Raw genomic sequence first — 18,063 nt, forward strand, 5'->3', positions numbered from 1 at the left:
CGTGGAAGAAGAAGAAGCAGAAGAAGAGAGTGGAGGAGGATGAGCAAGAAGAAGAAGAAGAACAGGGCGAGGGCAGAGAGAAACATGCTAGTTCGCCTGTTAGCTTTGGCGCGCTAGCTTTTGTTTCATCAGCGTTCCGGCCGATAACCTTTATTAAGCTTGATCTGAAATTACACCCGTGGACCGGCAGGCCTTTGAAGCTTCCTCTGTCTCTTTCTTGTTTGTGCTGTGAATGCAGGTTGTGGTGCGAAAGATAAAGCACTTCTGAGGGATATTAAGACTTGAAAGTCCCTTGCTATTCACTGGCACATATTTGATGTTGTTCTTTGGCTCCTTGGCTAAATTAGCATATCTCGTTCAAAGGGCCCCCCTACTGACGATCCTAATCCTCTGTCATCGTCTGTTTGCTAAAAGTCATGAATGATAGAAATACATTGTGTACGCCAGTGACACATGAAAGTACGATAACCCGATTAGCGATGATGACTCGAGTTTGTTTCTTCTCCTCCCCCCCCCGTTCCCTTTCTTTATCATTAACTTCATAATCATTGTCTTTTTCCTCTCCTTCATCCCTCTCCTTCATCCCTCCTTCCACTCCTCACTCCTTCGCCTTTCGCACATCCAACGCTTACGCCTCTCACACTCACTTTCATACTTTTCTTTCAAGCGGAGGGGTACCACTGCAATGACTTAAATTCTCTCACAATTTTTCTCTCCAAGAAAACCCAAGATAGTGAACCAGCCATTCTCTCTCTCTCTCTCTCTCTCTCTCTCTCTCTCTCTCTCTCTCTCTCTCTCTCTCTCTCTCTCTCTCGCTGTCTCTCGCTCTCTCTCACTGTGCATTTCTCACTTATCCCCTTACCCGTTGCGTGGTGAAATCATGCAGAGAGTCACGGTTGACTGTGGGCCATGTGCGCCCAGCTCCCACCCTGGACGAGTGTGGCAGACAGCGAGTCAAACAGCACGGGCGCCTCGCCCCCTCTGCCTCCTCGCAGGCACGCATCAAAACAAAGGCAGTGACAGCCCCCATTGTGATGTATTATTTCATTCATCGCTGGCGCGTGCCATACTGATGATCATGCAGATTAGCCTTATCAGAGCGACCGAGTCACTAACCCGGTTTGTTTTGTTGTATCGATTCACTGTTTTTGCCACCAATTGTCACAGATCATGCTGTCCGTGGGGCTAGCCTGGTTCCTCTGAGGTCATTTGATACTGTTGGAATTTAAATCTTTGCTCGGGGCAAATCACTAAAAGATTGACACTGGTTGTCCCCACGGTATCCTGTGAGCGATTGGTGGGTTTTGGTGACATGGTTTTCACTTCACTGGCTTCCCGTTTCTGCCTTCTCACCCATCAGTGCATCTATGGAAATGCCCCCCCCCCCCCACCTGAAAGAACTACTCACCCCTCCGCTCAACAAACTCAAACCGTTTCGTTCTCAGGACGACGTGTGGAAAAGAGATGGGGAGTCATCTTTAAGTGCCTCACCACAAGGGCGGTGCACTTGGACCTCCTGAGCAGTATCGATACAGACTCCTTTCTCATGGCACTGAGGAGGTACATTGCCCGTCGAGGGACACCAGCTGAACTGTTCTCTGACCAAGCCGTTTGAAGAGTTGTGTTCTGACAGACACACCGGGAGCGAACACAACGCACCAACCAGCTGCACATACACCCTATCTTAGTTTCTCACCTACACCCCAGGAATAAGCTCAGCACCATGGGTGAGCGGGCTTTCTGTTCTGCCGCTCCTCGGATCTGTTCTGCCTTCCCCGACCATCTGAGGGCACCTCAAACTACTGAGACTTTTAAAAAAGGACTATAGACATTTATTTTTAGCAGAACTTATGAGTTTTTATTAACCCTGCAAGTCGTTGCATTATCTATTTGTATTTTATATTGATGTTCTTAACTTGCTCTTATAATGTTAACTGTAGCACTTTGAGATTCGTTTCAAATGTAAAGTGCATTACAAATAAAATCTATTATTATTATTTTCTTCCGTAAGGCCTCGGACTATCGGGTCTCACTCTGTCTTATGCTGGAGAAGTTATATTTATCCCATTTGGCCTCAGTGGGAACTGACCCCGTGCTCTTGGGCAAGGGCAAAGGTTGTAACCAAGGCTGCAAGGAGAGGTTGGGGAGGGGCAAGGGTGTTTTGTACCCAGGCACTGGAATGAATAGTGTTGAGAGTTGCCGAGAAGAAGCTATATCTCTCTCTCCCTCCCATTCCCTCAGGCCACCACAATGCCTCTCTCTCTCTCTCTGTCTCTCCCTCTCTCTCTCTCTCTGTCTCTCCCTCTCTCTCTCTCTGTCTCTCCCTCTCTCTCTCTGTCTCTCCCTCTCTCTCTCTCTGTCTCTCCCTCTCTCTCTCTCTGTCTCTCTGTCTCTCCCTCTCTCTCTGTCTCTCCCTCTCTCTCTCTCTAGGACAAAACATTGGTTGCAACACCTGTCATGAACTGCCCTGTGGACTCCATATTTGCATCACTCCAGTGGCTTCCAGTCCTTGTCCGTCCTGAAAAAAAAAAAGTAAAAAAGATGAGAAGACTGTTCAGGTACTTCATTAGACGAATTATCTCGGAGTGGCGCTGAAGGCACAACAATCGCAGCTAATCCCGTTTGATTCTGAACTCCGACCCAGCTCTCTTGACCTCAGCCACTCGGCCGTACAATTGTTCACCTCAGCGAGAGAGAGAGAGAGAGAGAGAGAGAGAGAGAGAGAGAGAGAGAGAGAGAGAGAGAGAGAGAGAGAGAGAGAGAGAGAGAGAGAGAGAGAGAGAGAGCCTCGGTTGGTAATTAGCAGAGGACCTTTTTATGAATAGAATTAGCGTCATTAGCATCATCTTTGTCCCCTCATGGTGAATATAGACCTAATTACGGAGCCCTGTCACAGGGAGGCCATACACAAGGCAGGGGAGGGATGGACTGAGGCCTTCTGCTGCTCTGGCCTCGAACACAGCGGCCGCCGTGAAAAGAAAGATGAAAAAGAAGGGACTTTTGTGGACAGAACAGGGGCAAAAACTCTGAAGTGCTAATTGAAGGTTGACTGCAGATGGGTCTCGTTAATTTTCCACCAACAGGTCACGGTGTAACCCTGACACGGCCCTTTGTGTGTGTGTGTGTGTGTGGGAGCCGAAAGTGGGAGAAAGAGAGAGAGAGTGTGCGTCTGGTGTTTTGGACGGGGTGGGGGTTACGGGTGTAAGAGGGGGCGCCCCAGATGAAAGTGAGGAACCGCGCCGGGTGCCCGTGCACCGCCTAGACTTGCTACTGATTAAAAATGCAAATGTTGTGCCCCCATTGTGCTTTGATGTCGACCTAACAATGACGGCAGTGGCGGGGGTGGGGGGGTGGGGGGGTGGAGTGTATGGGGGGGTGGGAGGGGGGGGGGGTGTAATCCTTTATTTGTCACCATGCAGTGACGGCCAGCTGAGCGAAGTGACAGTCCGAATCAATCATATCACAGGCAGACGCCATGGGCACTCCTGCCCCCTACACATACACACACACACACATCGTCTCCTGCCCCCTACACATACACACACACACATCGTCTCCTGCCCCCTACACACACACTCACACCCTGTCTCCTGTCCAACTTTAATTAGCCTCGCTGTCCTTTGAACGTGGATGTTGTTAACAGCCAGAAAAATGAAGAGATCGGTTCTCAAGGAATGATATGGAAGTGTAGGCACACAGCCAACACACACACACTCACACAGGTACGCATGTGTAATCACAGAAACACACAGAGGGTCAACAGAGAGAGGTTTTGTTTATGTGCTCATGTTTAGGGGAAACCGAAAAACATTTCTCCGATTTGCCAATTGGACATTCAGTATTAATCCATGCATCGATTGCAAATGGGGGCCTCTTTTTTTTGGGAGCCCACAGGGCACTACAATGACCAAGACAGCAACTAGACAGAGAATACTAACTGTATCACTCACCAAGGCTGAATCAACCCATAGCAGGCACACAATCTCCGATTTAACCGCATCAAACATGAAAAAGGAACTTATTTTTAAAATACTGCTTGTAGCCTGCACTGTCAGCTCCAGTAAACAACTGTATATACACAGCCTTCACACAAACCTTTACACATCCATATATCCTACTGTTGTGTGTTGGAGTTTACTTTGTGCGTTTTGACCAAAGTTGTGTGGCATGTTTACCATGTTTACTCAACTTTTATCCCATTACGACAGGATATGACATCTCCGTGACTCTGTTTTAAGACGTCTTCCCAGCTTGAAACCATCACCACAGTCACACCCTGGCGATCTGAGGCTTTGCTGTATGCGGCGAAGCTTGAAGATATTCTCCACAGAAAGAAGTCTGTGTGTGTGTGTGTGTGTGTGGTTTTTTAAGTGTGTGTGAGGGGGGGATATACACATCAATGTGTGTTTTTATATCTGTGTATGTGTGAGTACATCAGTGTGTGTAACTGTGTGTGTGTGTAAGAGGCGTAGAGGGGGGCTGCTATATGAAGCAGCTTTTATCAGTCTCTGAGCTGGAAGTCTTTGAGGGCTCCTCAGAAGCTCTGCGTTCCTTCCATTGTTCTATTTCCATCCCTCGCCTCTCTCCTGTCACATATGTGAAATTACAAAAGGCCTTCATCCCTCACTCCTCTTCCTCTCCCCTGATCTCCTACCCCCACCACACACACACACACCTTCCTCCTCCCCCCCCACGACTCCCCTTCTCTTTTGATTCAGTTGGGAGTGGGGCACATATTTAAGAATATTTCGAAAATACTTCACTTGTCTGCGACAACTTTTGTGGGAGCCGCTGAAGACCAGTGGCTTGGTGAGATGAACCGGAGGGGATTTTTTGGAGATTCCTCCAGTAGAGAAGGCTGAGTCATGGAGTTCAGCTTTTGATGTGCAGCACTTTTGCTTTCCGCTATATTTTGAAGCGGCCAACGTGCAACCAGTTGGAACTTGGCGGATCTAACGCTGCATGCTACACTTTACAGTTGTCTTTCTATGGCATTCCACCAAACTTTCTCCATTAAAAACCCTCTTTTCTTCTTTTCCTGTTTTTTGGTCTTTGTTTTCATAGTTCAGATGTTGCTATGATAAAATGTCACAAATAAAAAAGACAAAGATGTTGGAATAAACAATGATGTTTGGAAAGGGTGTCCACTCAAAGCCCTCAGCAAAGAGGTCTTACTCCCTGACTCACTTTGTTCACAAAAAATATCTGTACCGCCATTCCAATTCCAAAAAAGGCAGCACACCTGAAAAAATACATCAAACAACATTGCGCGCCGCACAAAACTGACACGACTTAAAGACGCTTACATCGCCGACACCTTGTTGACTCTTAGCAAGGTGAGCTGATCTCCCCCTCCTCAGGGTTAGGGTGGAGGTGGAGGAGGCGTCTCGTTGTTGCTGTCTCCCCGTGACCTTGCCGGCTCCTCCCGCTGTTGTGATAGGGTTACATCTCCACCCCCACCCCCCCCCCCCGTCATTGTGATAGGGTTACATCTTCCCGTGTACAGTAAACAGGGACGTGCCGACGGAGGACGCCGCACTCGCCCGACACCCGACACGCCAGCGGTGCAGACTGCAGCCCGGCAGCCCCTCCGAAAGGTGATACCAGTGTGTCAGGTGTCGGGAAACAGAGACAACCTTCCCCACCTCCCCCCCTCCACCCCCCCCCCTGTCTCTTCTACCTGTCCTCTCTTCTCTTCTCCTCTCTGTTTCTCTTGTCTCCCCTTTTTCCTTTGTTCTTGAATCTTTTCAAGACACATTTTCTTGTATCCCTCTCTTTTCTCCCCTCCTCCTCTCTTCTCCTTTCCTCGTTTCTCTCATTCTCATCCTCTCTTAATCTTTTTTTTGCATATTTTCGCTTTTTTTTCTTTTTGTTCAGCTTTCCCCTGGGGGTAAGTGACTGGGTTACAATAGGACCAACAGGAAAATGGATTAGCCAGTTGCTTCACCAAACATAAACTGCGGCAGGTGGATTGGAAATCCCCTCTTGTCCTTTTTTGTATTTCCTGGCAGAATGTCTGAGAGGATTTGAGTGTCCTCTGTCTGAGAGCATGCGGTTTGTGTAAGACACATACACACTTGACTCCAAAGTCTCCACACGCACGACAACACATTCTAAGAAATCCGCTTCGGCCCAGCTTTTCTGTTTGCGCACAACGCCGTCCTCGGCTGTGCCTGTCTATCTGCCTCCCCCCCCCCCTCCTGCAACAGCCCATCTGATTTGCTGTCCAATGTAATCAAATATGACACCAGCGTGTGCAAACAACTTGTTATCTGCGTCGTTTTCCTCCCCCTCCTTGTCCACCTCCTCTTCTTTTCTTCTCCCTCAGCGAAGATAAAGAGGTGATTTGGGAGTGCTCACTATTTACAGTAGGTTAGGGAGAGGATTCATCTTGTATGTGTGTGTGTGTGCTCTGGCTGTGTGTGTACATGTGCATCTGCATGTGTGTGTGTGTGTGTGTGTGTGTGTGTGTGTGTGTGTGTGTGTGTGTGTGTGTGTGTGTGGATGCTGGATTGCAGAATAAAGGTATCTTTGTTGGCTGCAGGTGTGTGCTTGTGCCAACCGGCTCCGTGGAAGGATCCGTCCTGTGGAACAATGGATCCCTGTGTGGAGACACCTGAGTCTGCCAGGGGAGGTGAGAGGGCTTGATCACAGGGAGATTACACAAGAGCAGACTTCATTAAACCTGCTGGGGGCAATGGAGGGAGGGAGATCGAGGGATAGAAGAACTTGGGGAGAGAGAGAGAGAGAGAGAGAGAGAGAGAGAGAGAGAGAGAGAGAGAGAGAGAGAGAGAGAGAGAGAGAGAGAGAGAGAGGGATAGAGGAATGCAAGGAGGAGGCATAGCAGGAAGAAAGATAGAAAGGTAGAGGAACGCGGGAAGAGAACGAGGGAGGAGGGTAGAGAGACAGAGGAACGGAGGGAGAGTCGTACGAGCGGAGAGATAGAGGGGTAGAGGAACGTGGAGTGGAGGAATGGAATGCTGCGGAGGGAGAAAGAGAGGCAGAGGGATGTCAGAGAGGAAGGCCAACGGGAGGCAGGGATAGAGGTACTCGGGGAGAGGCAGAGGGATGTCAGAGAGGAAGGCCAACGGGAGGCAGGGATAGAGGTACTCGGGGAGAGGCAGAGGGATGTCAGAGAGGAAGGCCAACGGGAGGCAGAGATAGAGGTACTCGGGGAGAGGCAGAGGGATGTCAGAGAGGAAGGCCAACGGGAGGCAGGGATAGAGGTACTCGGGGAGAGGCAGAGGGATGTCAGAGAGGAAGGCCAACGGGAGGCAGGGATAGAGGTACTCGGGGAGAGGCAGAGGGGAGCAGGAGAAAGAGAAACACCACGAAAGTAAACATTGACAAATGGTGAGGTAAGAGGTGAGAGGTAAAGAGAACTTTGCCGCGAATGAAGGTTGAGAGACCATGAAAGAATATGGAACGTGTGGAAAAAGAAATGAAAATGAAATCGGTTTCGAATTGGAATGACCCCCATCAAATCTGGGAAGACTCCAAGTCCCTATGAGATATGACTGCCAACCGTAGCCTACACTCCACTCCATTGCTAAATGAACAACACCCACACACATCTCTGTTACATCCTCCCGAGCGCGTGTCTTCATCTCTACTCCATAAACAGCCTGGAAGTGAGGGAGGATCGCCGCTGGGTCACCTGTTTGAACTGAGCCCCAGCACCCCACACTATTTACACAAGTTCAATCCACTGGGGACCCAATGTGAAAGGGGGACTCCTTCGCGGCCCCGTGATGTCGTCCGTCAGCTTACAGCTGCAGGAGGTAAACAGGGCTCGCATGGAGAACGTTGGAGGCCAGCTCGTAAATGACAGGGCTGTGCAGTCACACCCAGCCAGAGGACAGAGAGTGCTTCTGAGAGTACAGACCCCATAGACATGCACGTGCTCGGCGCACGAACCGTAGGGTAACTGGGATGTCAAGCCGTGGATGAGTTAGTGTTGGGTTTGCGACAGTACAAGGCACACTAATTGCTCATGAAATGTTGTGGACACTTCACAATAACAAGTTTTCTTGAGCCTACCAGTATATTTACTGCAATGAGACAAGATGGCAGTTATCTGGGGGGGATCACATTCATTTTCGAACTCGTCCTTCACTATAGAATAGCCCCGAAGTACCAATAGCAGAGTGTGCCATGATACACAGGGCAGCGACAAGAAACATTACCCCTTAAGACAACAGATAGGGGGAGAGCTTTCTTTGAATCTTGACGCAAAACGCTGACAAGCGTGTGGGATATCAGGGTGAGTGGGAGGAGGGGTGAGTGGGAGGAGGGGTGACACGCTGCAAAAGGTAAATTACGTCAGACACTCTGAGAGAGCCTCCATTTTTACTCTCTTACTAATCTCTCTTTCTTTCTCTTTCTCTCTCTCTCTCTCTCTCTCTCTCTCTCTCTCTCTCTCTCTCTCTCTCTCTCTCTCTCTCTCTCTCTCTCTCTCTGCCCCCTAAAGCAACCCCTCCTCTTCACTCTAAAAGTTCTAAAAGTTCAAGCCGTCGTCTTTCATACGAGGAGAACACCGTTTCTGTCTCAATCCCTCACACATGAAACACAAACTGTATGTAAATTGTCGTCTTTGATTCTGTTTAATACATCCAGGCTACCAGGTATCACCATGAAAGAGACGCTCTCTCTACCCACAAAGCCTTGCAGAACACCTTTACGGGACAGTGGGGCCCCCCCGCCGTGAGGATAATAGGAAGAAATAGTTTTGCTGCGAGATGAAATGATAAAAAGAGAAGTAGGCTTTTTCAAAGACTTTTCCTACTCCTCCTACCCCTCCCCAATGGTCGTTTTGGAATACATGAGTCGGAAGCAGTTTGAGAGCTAATTGAGTGCCGGTTGATTGTTGAAGTGTTCACCTTTGATTATACTGTCTGTTCTGTTTCAGCATACGTAAATAGAAGAAGGGGAACGGGTGGTTAATGTATGCTTGTACGTTTGAAAAAGTAAGCAGGGGGAGGGGGGGTTAGGGTCGACGGGGTGGTTGATTGACGAGTGGGTGCTTGGAAAACTCTTCTGTGTGAGTTAGCGTGTGCGTGTGTATAAATTAGTGTGTGCGGGCGTGTTAAGGCATACAGAGAGCTGTTGGATGAAGAGAGGTAGTTAAAGGCATCTGTTTGGAAGGGAGCAGCAGCCGTGTGGCCTCTCCAGGCTTGGTTTGCACGGAGATCAAGGGCCCGGGCCTCCCGTCTGTGGCTGGGGGACGAGAGCCTGTCAGGGGCTGCAGGGGGCGGGCCGAGGGGGACGTGGCTGAAGAGTGGTGGAGGGTGCTCAGTCCAATGGGGCGCAGGGGTGGAGAGTTCGAGGTTTTGAGGGGTGGGTTTGAGTGGTAGAGGGTTCGGGGGGGGAAGGGTCTTAAGGTGGAGAGGCAAAGGGAGTGGAGGGTGGAGGACGGGGGGTGTTTGGGGGGGGTGGGGGGCGGGGGGGGGGCTGCTGGGGAACCTAGGATGAGAACTGAGGAGCCAGTGGGTCTGGGGTCAAAGGAGAGGAGGATTACACCAGGTCAGTGGGCCCAGGCTATATATCTGCTACCACTGAACTGCCCGACACACCCACACACACACACTCATGCACACGCACACACACACACACACATGCACTCACACACACACGCACTCACTTGTCCTATACACGGCAAGCTTGTCATGATGTCTTTCATGAGGGGCTTACAGTGTTATATACGAGTGTGTGTGTCTCCTGCACTTTTGTGTGAAGGCGTGTGTGTTTTGTGTGTGTTTGAATGGTGTTTCAGACAAGAACCATTCCTTTCAAGAGCCCCCAGACAGAGCACAGTGTGTAAATTCACGTTTTACAGGAGGACGAATAAGGCTGCAAGTCTCGAGTTGGAGCCATTTTGTTCTGGGTGTCAAGGCTACACTGGTGTTAAGGACATGAGACGCAGAAGAGAGCACATCACTTAACCCACTCCACCATTATAGTCTTGTGTCAGGTCTCGTCGGTTGCTGTGTTGCAAAAGTTTGTGACTACCACACTTTATGCACATTTGTGTAAATCACTTCGGCCAAAGTCTACTGAGTTGACTGTCTTTCACAGTAACGGATTGTACTTTAGCAGTTCAAGTAAAGTATACACCTTAACACATTACCCCTGTAAACACTACCTCACCAGACACTGCACACTTCCGTGCTATACACTTGGATACCACACTACATGGGGCGGCTGTTGCTTGTTTCCACGCAGACAAAGAGTGCGTGCGACTCTAAACTAGCAGCCATGATCCAGCTGGGCTCGACAGCAGAGCGGACATGAAAGAGAGGGATGGAGGGAGAGAAAGCGAGGGATAGAACAGCAACACTCACTGGGATCACGCTGTTCACAGCAGCAGGTGCAAGAGGACGAGGAGGGGGGGAGGGAGGGGGGGAGGGAGGGGGGGAGGGAGGGGGGAGGGAGGGAGGGGGGTGAAGGGAGAACGAAGGGAGGGGGGAAAAAGTGGTTTGTGTGGGAACGAGAAAGTGAGGGAGAGGCCTGGATGGGGAAGGGGGGGGGGGGGGGGTTAACATGTAACACTCATTGGATGGAACAACATTATGTAGCTTTGGAGAAAGGCAAAGCACCCTCCATGGTTCCAGATGAAGGGATTCCCCGTTTGATGTAGCTTCAGTGAGGCCTTTAGTTCAAAACCATTCAAGGAGCTGTATGAACCACGATGATGCAGGCTAACACAAGGAGTGTTGCTCCCTACCTAGTGTGAGAAGAAAAAGAAATCTATCAAGCTGATTTTGTTATTCACCACCACTTACAACTTTGGCCTCCGCAGAAGTTGAGAGTCTAATAAATTAGCAGGGACTGTATCATTGATTGTGCCAGAGCTAAGCTAGGGATCACAGGAAGTGACATCATCCGTAAGAGAGGTGCACGACTCGGTTCTTCAAGGCTGCCTCTGTTAGTTTGGCTGTTGTCATTCTCGCTCGCTTAACGAGAGATAACAGACAGAATTTTTTAAAGCACAGCGTCGCATTCACCTTTGTCGCAGCTTGGTGACATCTACCCCACAAAGAAGAGCAGCGAATGCTAACATCTTTAGCCTTCACCTCAGGGCCTGTACAACTTGTACTCTGCCAAAGACACTTTAAAAGCAAGGGAAGAGAGAGAAAATATCAAATTACAGTACATCAGTCTGGAGAAGACAGTACTTTCTTACCGAAGAAACAGTGACAGACATCCAGAGAACAGGCAGGAGGGGAAGGATAGCAGGAAGATCTTACGCTTTGATGAGACATAACAATAACCAAATCCCCCACCGCCCCTTATTTAAGTTACTGAGGACTCTAAAAAAGGGAAGTTCTCTAAAGTCGCTCAGAAGCTTCACGCTTTAGGTGAGGGGAAGGAAGGGAGAGAAAGGGAGGGGGGGAGGGGGGAAAAAGTGCAGATAATGTTTATGCATTAGATTTTCAAAGCACTTTTTTTCGCCAAGGAAATTCAGATTCAAAGGTGTAGTTCTTGCAGGGAGATCTGAGGGATTTTTCCCTCTTGCTGTTATTGCTTGAGTGACAAAGTCTCCCTCAGTAGCTTAGCTGGGGCTTTGTGTGCACATGGTGTGTGTGTGTGTGTGTGGGGGGGGGGGGAGGTATACGTGTGTGTGGAAAGGGAAAGACAGATAGAATTATATATAGCTACATCAACCAATCGGAGTGAGCAATGCATAACTATATACATGTTATATCATGTGGTCGTTTTTTTCGAGGCAAACAACCATGTGCGACACTGTAAGGTGCTTGTGTTTACATTTACCTCTTAACCCAGCAGAAAACTACAACTCTATTAAAACGGCAGGTGAACTCACTCTCACATCATAAGGCCGTCTGTTTGAAGGCCTCGTCAAACTTATCCCTTGCTTCACCAGATCGATTGTGACTTCTTCTAAGTGGAAGTTTTAGCTCCGGAGACTTCAGAAGTTGAGGACTTTGATTCGCCTGCGAGAGCAGAGAAATACCGGGGCTTGTGGAGAGACTGGGGCCGTGTAGACAGACTGGGGCCGTGTAGAGAGACGCAAACACACAGTAGTGCTGAGCGCAGCACTTGTACATACTTGTGATTAAAAATTCAAATCAGTGCCTTTAGAATCAATGGAAGTCTTTGAGGGTCTTTAATGATGCCGATATGTGAAGTTTAAACACACCGCTGGAAGTGCCACCGTGGAAGAAAGGGATCGAGAGAGGGAAAAGGAGCGAAGAAGGGGAAGAGAGGGAGGGTAAGAAAGGGAGGGGGGTGGGGGAACGATTCGCCTCGCTTTGATGCGAGGGATAGCACCGTGGGGCAAGGGGTGGTTGTTGGCGCCGGTTCTTCGCTGTTGCTCAGGATCCGGAACGGCACACCACGTTCACAGTCTGCATGTTGCGCCCCATTCCCCAAGACACCATTTCGAGTAATCCCTCGCTTCGCTAGCAGTCCAGGAGGGACTTGGGAGGACGAGGGGAAGGAAGATGGAGAGGAGAGGAGAGAAACAGGGAACAGATAGAAGGAAGACGGAGAGGAGAGGAGAGAGAGAAACAGGGAACAGATAGAAGGAAGACGGAGAGGAGAGGAGAGAGAGAAACAGGGAACAGATACAAGGAAGACGGAGAGCGGGTGATGCGAGGAGAAAGTGGAGGAAGTTAAAGTAGAACGGACAGAAAAGAAAACAGTACGGCGGTATTGAAAAGGGAGAGACGGAAAAAAAAAGGAAAATAAAGAGTGACAAAAGTATTTTTCTTTTTTACACACACACACCCACACCCACTCCCTAACTCAGTAAGAGCATATTGGCAGGGGGTGTGCCTGATTAACTGGGACAGAAAGAGAGAGGTATTAGCTCAAACACACACACACACACACACACGCACACACACAGAGCGACTGGGGCTGTGCTCCACTTCCAACTCTCCAAAGCAATAGGAGTCTAGTGGCACTTTGAACTTGCCCACCATTAAAAGCCTGACTGAGTTTTGAAGAGGTCTGTTGAAAGGAAACCTGTGCATTTATGATGTAAATGTATTTTTTTCCACCGCTTTCTTCTCCCCCTTTTTTATTTTGACAGCCTTTGAAATTTGTCATATGCACATCCAATTTAACCATCAGAAAGGACTTACTTGCCCCCCCTTTTTTCAGTTTTTCTTTTCTTTTGCAACAATCCATTTTCATATTAACTTGAAAAGAATTGTTGGAATATTTGTGCTGGATTTTTAAAAATGTACTCGTAACTATTTCATGAGCATTTCAGTTGCATATTCTTTTAGTACGACTGCTTTGTGTGTGGTTAATGTCACATGGCACTCTCAAAAGAAAAATTTAAAAATGCCTTTTTTCTCTTAGTATCAGTGATTTTGCTTTAACCCCTTTTTCAAAATCGGTGGACAAACATCTCCTTGTTGTTCTCTGGGCCGTGTTTGAAACGAGCTAAACCTCCAATATCACCATAACGTATCGCTAGTCTTCAAAGACTTTTCACATGATGTCATTCAGACATATTGCCGTCCGTTTTATACAAAAAGCTGTATGGATGGGCTGTCTGGCAGACGGGAGAGCCTAACACGTCACTCAAGCCTGCCTGACAGCTCTGACCTCCGACCCCACGCTGGGAATGCTGGGAGAGATGAAAGCCACGGCTGAAGTGACGTGGTGTTTATTCATCTCCCTGCAATCTCAGGACTTTGTGTGTGCGCGTGCGTGTGTGTGGAGAGGCTGAGGGAGGGTGTATGTGTGTGTAGGGGGGGGGGGGGAGGGGGTTCAAAGCCTCCATCTGGAGGGAGCAGTGGTTGGGAAGCATGGGGGGGGTTTGATTCAGGGAGGGAGGAGGATGGAGAAGGGCAGAACGGGGGGGTTTGGAGGGAGGGAGAAGATGGAGAAGATGGAGCAGGGGGGCCGGGGTGGAGTGACAGCTGGGGGGCGACTATGGTTCACACGCTTCTGGACCTGGAACCCACCTGTCAGTCTGCGCACACACTCACACACAATATACTCACACACAATACACATACATGTTGACGCACACACACCAACGTTCCATTAAAGCCTGTGATACCTGCAAGGGCCACCAGCTGTGGACAACACACACTCAAACAGTACAAGTAAGACCCAAGTGGAAAGGGATGATCTCCGATGATTTCATTCACACACCAAACAATACCATCATTACCACAACTGAAAATCAAAAACTTTGGGGATTTGCTTTCTCTGAAGCAAACCTGTCATGTTGACTGAATCTCTGGCATTGGCCATGTTGGAGAGGCGAATGCATCATCAATGTAAATAAAGTCAGTTTGGACAGGAAGTCCAGGCCGCTTCAGTCCAAACCCTGGAGAAGACATCCAGAGCGTGTCATCCGTGTATATTGTGTTGACACTTTCCAGAAGAATGCAGCATCTGTAAACAGTTATAGACCTGAGATCCTTATTACAGCCGACTCCTGTCCCCCACACGGAGGACCACCTATAGATAGCGAATGATGATTTGTGGCTCATTTTTTCCCCTCCTGAACAAAACGTAAACACACGTGCATTTGGCCCACACACACAAGAGCAAGTTCGTGCTCAAACGCACACTTTCTTTCCTATGCACACACACATTCCCCCCTTCTCTTTCACTCCGTCGATCTCACAAACATACTCTTGCGCACAGTATGTTGTCATCGTGCCTGTCCTCGGTGACTGAGTCTTAATAATGCCTAATCCCTGCCGCGTGTCCTTTCTCTATTCTCCCACTCCCGCTGGTTGCCTGTCTCGAGAGCGCCATAATTTACCAACAGAAACTGCTCAAACTAGCCGCCGCGCTAGGGGGACGAGACTAGGTACCTTCGAACTGTCAAACAACATCCCCCTCAGCCTCAGGAACGAGAGTTAAAAATAAAAACTCTTCAGAAATAATAGGAAGAGAGGAAGACACACTCTTTCCCTCAGACACAAACACAAACAGCAGTTCGTCGAGCTTTGAATTGTTTTTTTTCCCCCCTTCTTCTTTACGGAAAGGCGGGAAAGAAATGGGGCTAGGTGACTGTCAACAGTTGAAGCTGCAGCCGCACCTGGCGTTGTGCGGCTCCTCTTTGATCACTTGTCGAGCGTAATTCCGCCACTGGATTAAAGTGAGGGAGGGGGTGAAGGAAGGGAGAAGAGAGAGAGAAAAAAGAGGGGAAAACATACAAATAAATGGGGAGGATCGTGTCTAAAAGGTAGCCTCGCGCTCGCGTTGACTCTTCACATCGTGGCTTTATTCAGGTTTACGCTGTAGCCTCATTATAATTGTCGAGGAGGCTTGTGTTGGGGCTAACCTCCACCCTACCTCTCCCAGAGTAACCTTGTTTGGAGATTCCGCTTGGGGGCCAACAAGTGGAAACAGGTGACGAGCACAGTCTACACCCCAAACTGAGATGGGCATGGCTGGCATCCCCCTGAAGTACCAGCAAAGTCCCAACACGCCAGGCTACCAAGCTAAACTGTTAGCGATACAGAGTTAGCACCTCTCGTGGGAGCTGCTGAGAACCCCATTGGTTTCAATGGTGGGAGCGACCTTGAGGCATTAGCGCTAGACATTCTTTCCACTTAACAGCTGGCACTTGACTTAGCATGCACTAATGCTAGCAGATGCTACCGCTAACTGAGATGTTAGCGGTAGCATTAGGATGAATGGCCCGGAGGGCACTGTGTCTGTAATGGCAGGGTGCGGCCTATCGCCTGGATGGCAAGGTGCTGACAGGAGCGACCAGTTGTTCGATCCTCGGCAAGGGTGGTATAGGGAAGATGAAAGGGACCCCCCGTCGCTGAGTATGGGCCGGATCGACATGGCAACTGTAGGGGGTGGGGGGGCGGGAGGGGCGTCACGGCAGCTGTTCCCACGGCGCTGTGACCATGGGGGAGCAGCAAGAACAGGACACATCCTCGACCAGCACCACATGCCAGACCTGATACAGACATGAAAAGCAAATGCAATTCCAGATACTTTTGGGGTATTATTTTGAACTTCTTTGGCATATATGATTTTCCTTCTTTGGTACACACAAGGTATCTAACAGCTGACAGAGATCTGACTTAGACGAACTGCATTTCTTAGCTCTGTAAAACAATGAACCACCTAAAGAAGATTTGGGGTCTACAGTTAACACCGTCGCGATCAACCTCATCCATCTATTCCTCTTCAGCATGTTCCAGTCATCTCATCCTTTCTACTTAGAGAACACACTTTATGCATAAACTTGCATGCACACAAGCATACAAACACTTCTCTCATGGAACGGGTGTGTGCATTGCCTTTGTGTTTGCACATGCATGTACGTGTGAGTGTGTGTATGTGCACATGCAGAAGGGGTACGATCCAGACCCCCCGTCTGAGCGAGCTGGAGTTCCATGGGAACCTGCGTAATCCCGCTTCTGGCCTGAGAGACCTTCTCCAAACAAACCCTCCAGCCTTGAGAGCCTCTGCTTCTCAAGTGGCTGCTGGCTCGAATCACTGCTCTCATCAAGAACCCCAGTCCTCTCTCTCTCTCTCTCTCTCTCTCTCTCTCTCTCTCTCTCTCTCTCTCTCTCTCTCTCTCTCTCTCTCTCTCTCTCTCTCTCTCTCTCTCTCTCTCTCTCTCTCTCTCTCTCTCTCTCTCTCTTCTCTTCTCTCTATCTTCTTCTCTCTCTGTCTTTCTCTCTTCTTCTCTCTCTCTCTCTTCTTCTCTCTCTCTCTCACTTCTTTTCTCTCTCTCTCTCTCTCTCTCTCTCTCTCTCTCTCTCTCTCTCTCTCTCTCTCTCTCTCTCTCTCTCTCTCTCTTCTTTTTCTCTCTCTCTCGCTCTCTCTCTCTCTCTTCTTCTCTCTCTCTCTCACTTCTTTTCTCTCTCTCTCTCTCTCTTCTTTTTCTCTCTCTCTCTCTCTCGCTCTCTCTCTCTCTCTCTCTTCTTCTCTCTGTCTCTCTCTTCTTTCTCTCTTCTTTCTCTCTCGTTTCTTCTCTCTCTCTGTCTCTCTCTCTTCTTTTCTCTCTCATGTGTTTTCTATAAAGCAGCAAACCGTCGGAGAGTCCGATCCCCTCTCCTCTTTTCTTCCGGGAGAGAGGGAAGAAGAATGGAATGGGGTGCGTGTAAGCCGGGCCAGCAGGAGATCAAGTCAGGATAAAGAACCGGCTGACCTGTTTCTGCTGGGCGTGGTGTGGGGTTTGGTGGCTGATTAAATGGGGGTTGGTGAGAGGGCCGGAGGGTCACAAGCAGGTTGAAGGAAGTAAGATGGCTGTCGACGGTGAAATCTCATTTAGATGTAGCCTCTTCCCTCGTTTTGAATTGTGACTTTTTTAGTAGTAAACTCATACACGTCTCCAGAGTAACAAACATGCAGCCCAAATTTAATAAACTCAGTCATTTGGTCTGAATCAAAGGAATCAAATGAATACACGTGATCAGGAGTCTAATATAACTAGAATCGAATTCCGCTGAATCAGAATTCCAGGTGGCTTTTGTTCCAGGAACTGATTGGTTGAGCCAATCCCCCTGACACAAGGTTGAGTGGATAACACTTGAGATGTTTGGTTCACCTGATCCGGGCCTGATGGCCGGGGTTGACCTGGAGAGGTGCTTCCACCTGGCTGGCCGGAACTACCTGTATGAACGATGACCTCACACCTGCAGCTCCTGACCCTCCTTAGTGTGTGTGTGTGTGTGTCATCTGATCCTAAGAACAGAGCTGACTGGTAGCTCTACTGCACTTAAACAAACCTTACTTGGTTCAACTCTCTTTCTTTCTCCTCATAGTCCAATTACTGGTAACCAAACATCACTTAACTGCCAACGGCATAACCGACGACCACTCCAATATCACCGTTCGACAGTATCTCAAGTCCAACTATGATTATTTTAAGAACACTTATGTAAAAGCCTCAAGGAGATCAACTTTCCTTATGTCACTGTTACATTGTTACTGTATATGAATCACACCCATTGTCCTGTAAGTCTATAGTCATACGTCATGTACTAACATTAGATTACAAGTTCCAAACGTTATACAACCTGAAAATTCACATGACCTCGTTTGAGTGCAGCACAGTGTGCTGCGTTCCAAAGTTTCAATGATATGAAACGTTTT

Source organism: Osmerus eperlanus, chromosome 22, assembly GCF_963692335.1.
Source record: "Osmerus eperlanus chromosome 22, fOsmEpe2.1, whole genome shotgun sequence".
Taxonomy (NCBI): domain Eukaryota; kingdom Metazoa; phylum Chordata; class Actinopteri; order Osmeriformes; family Osmeridae; genus Osmerus; species Osmerus eperlanus.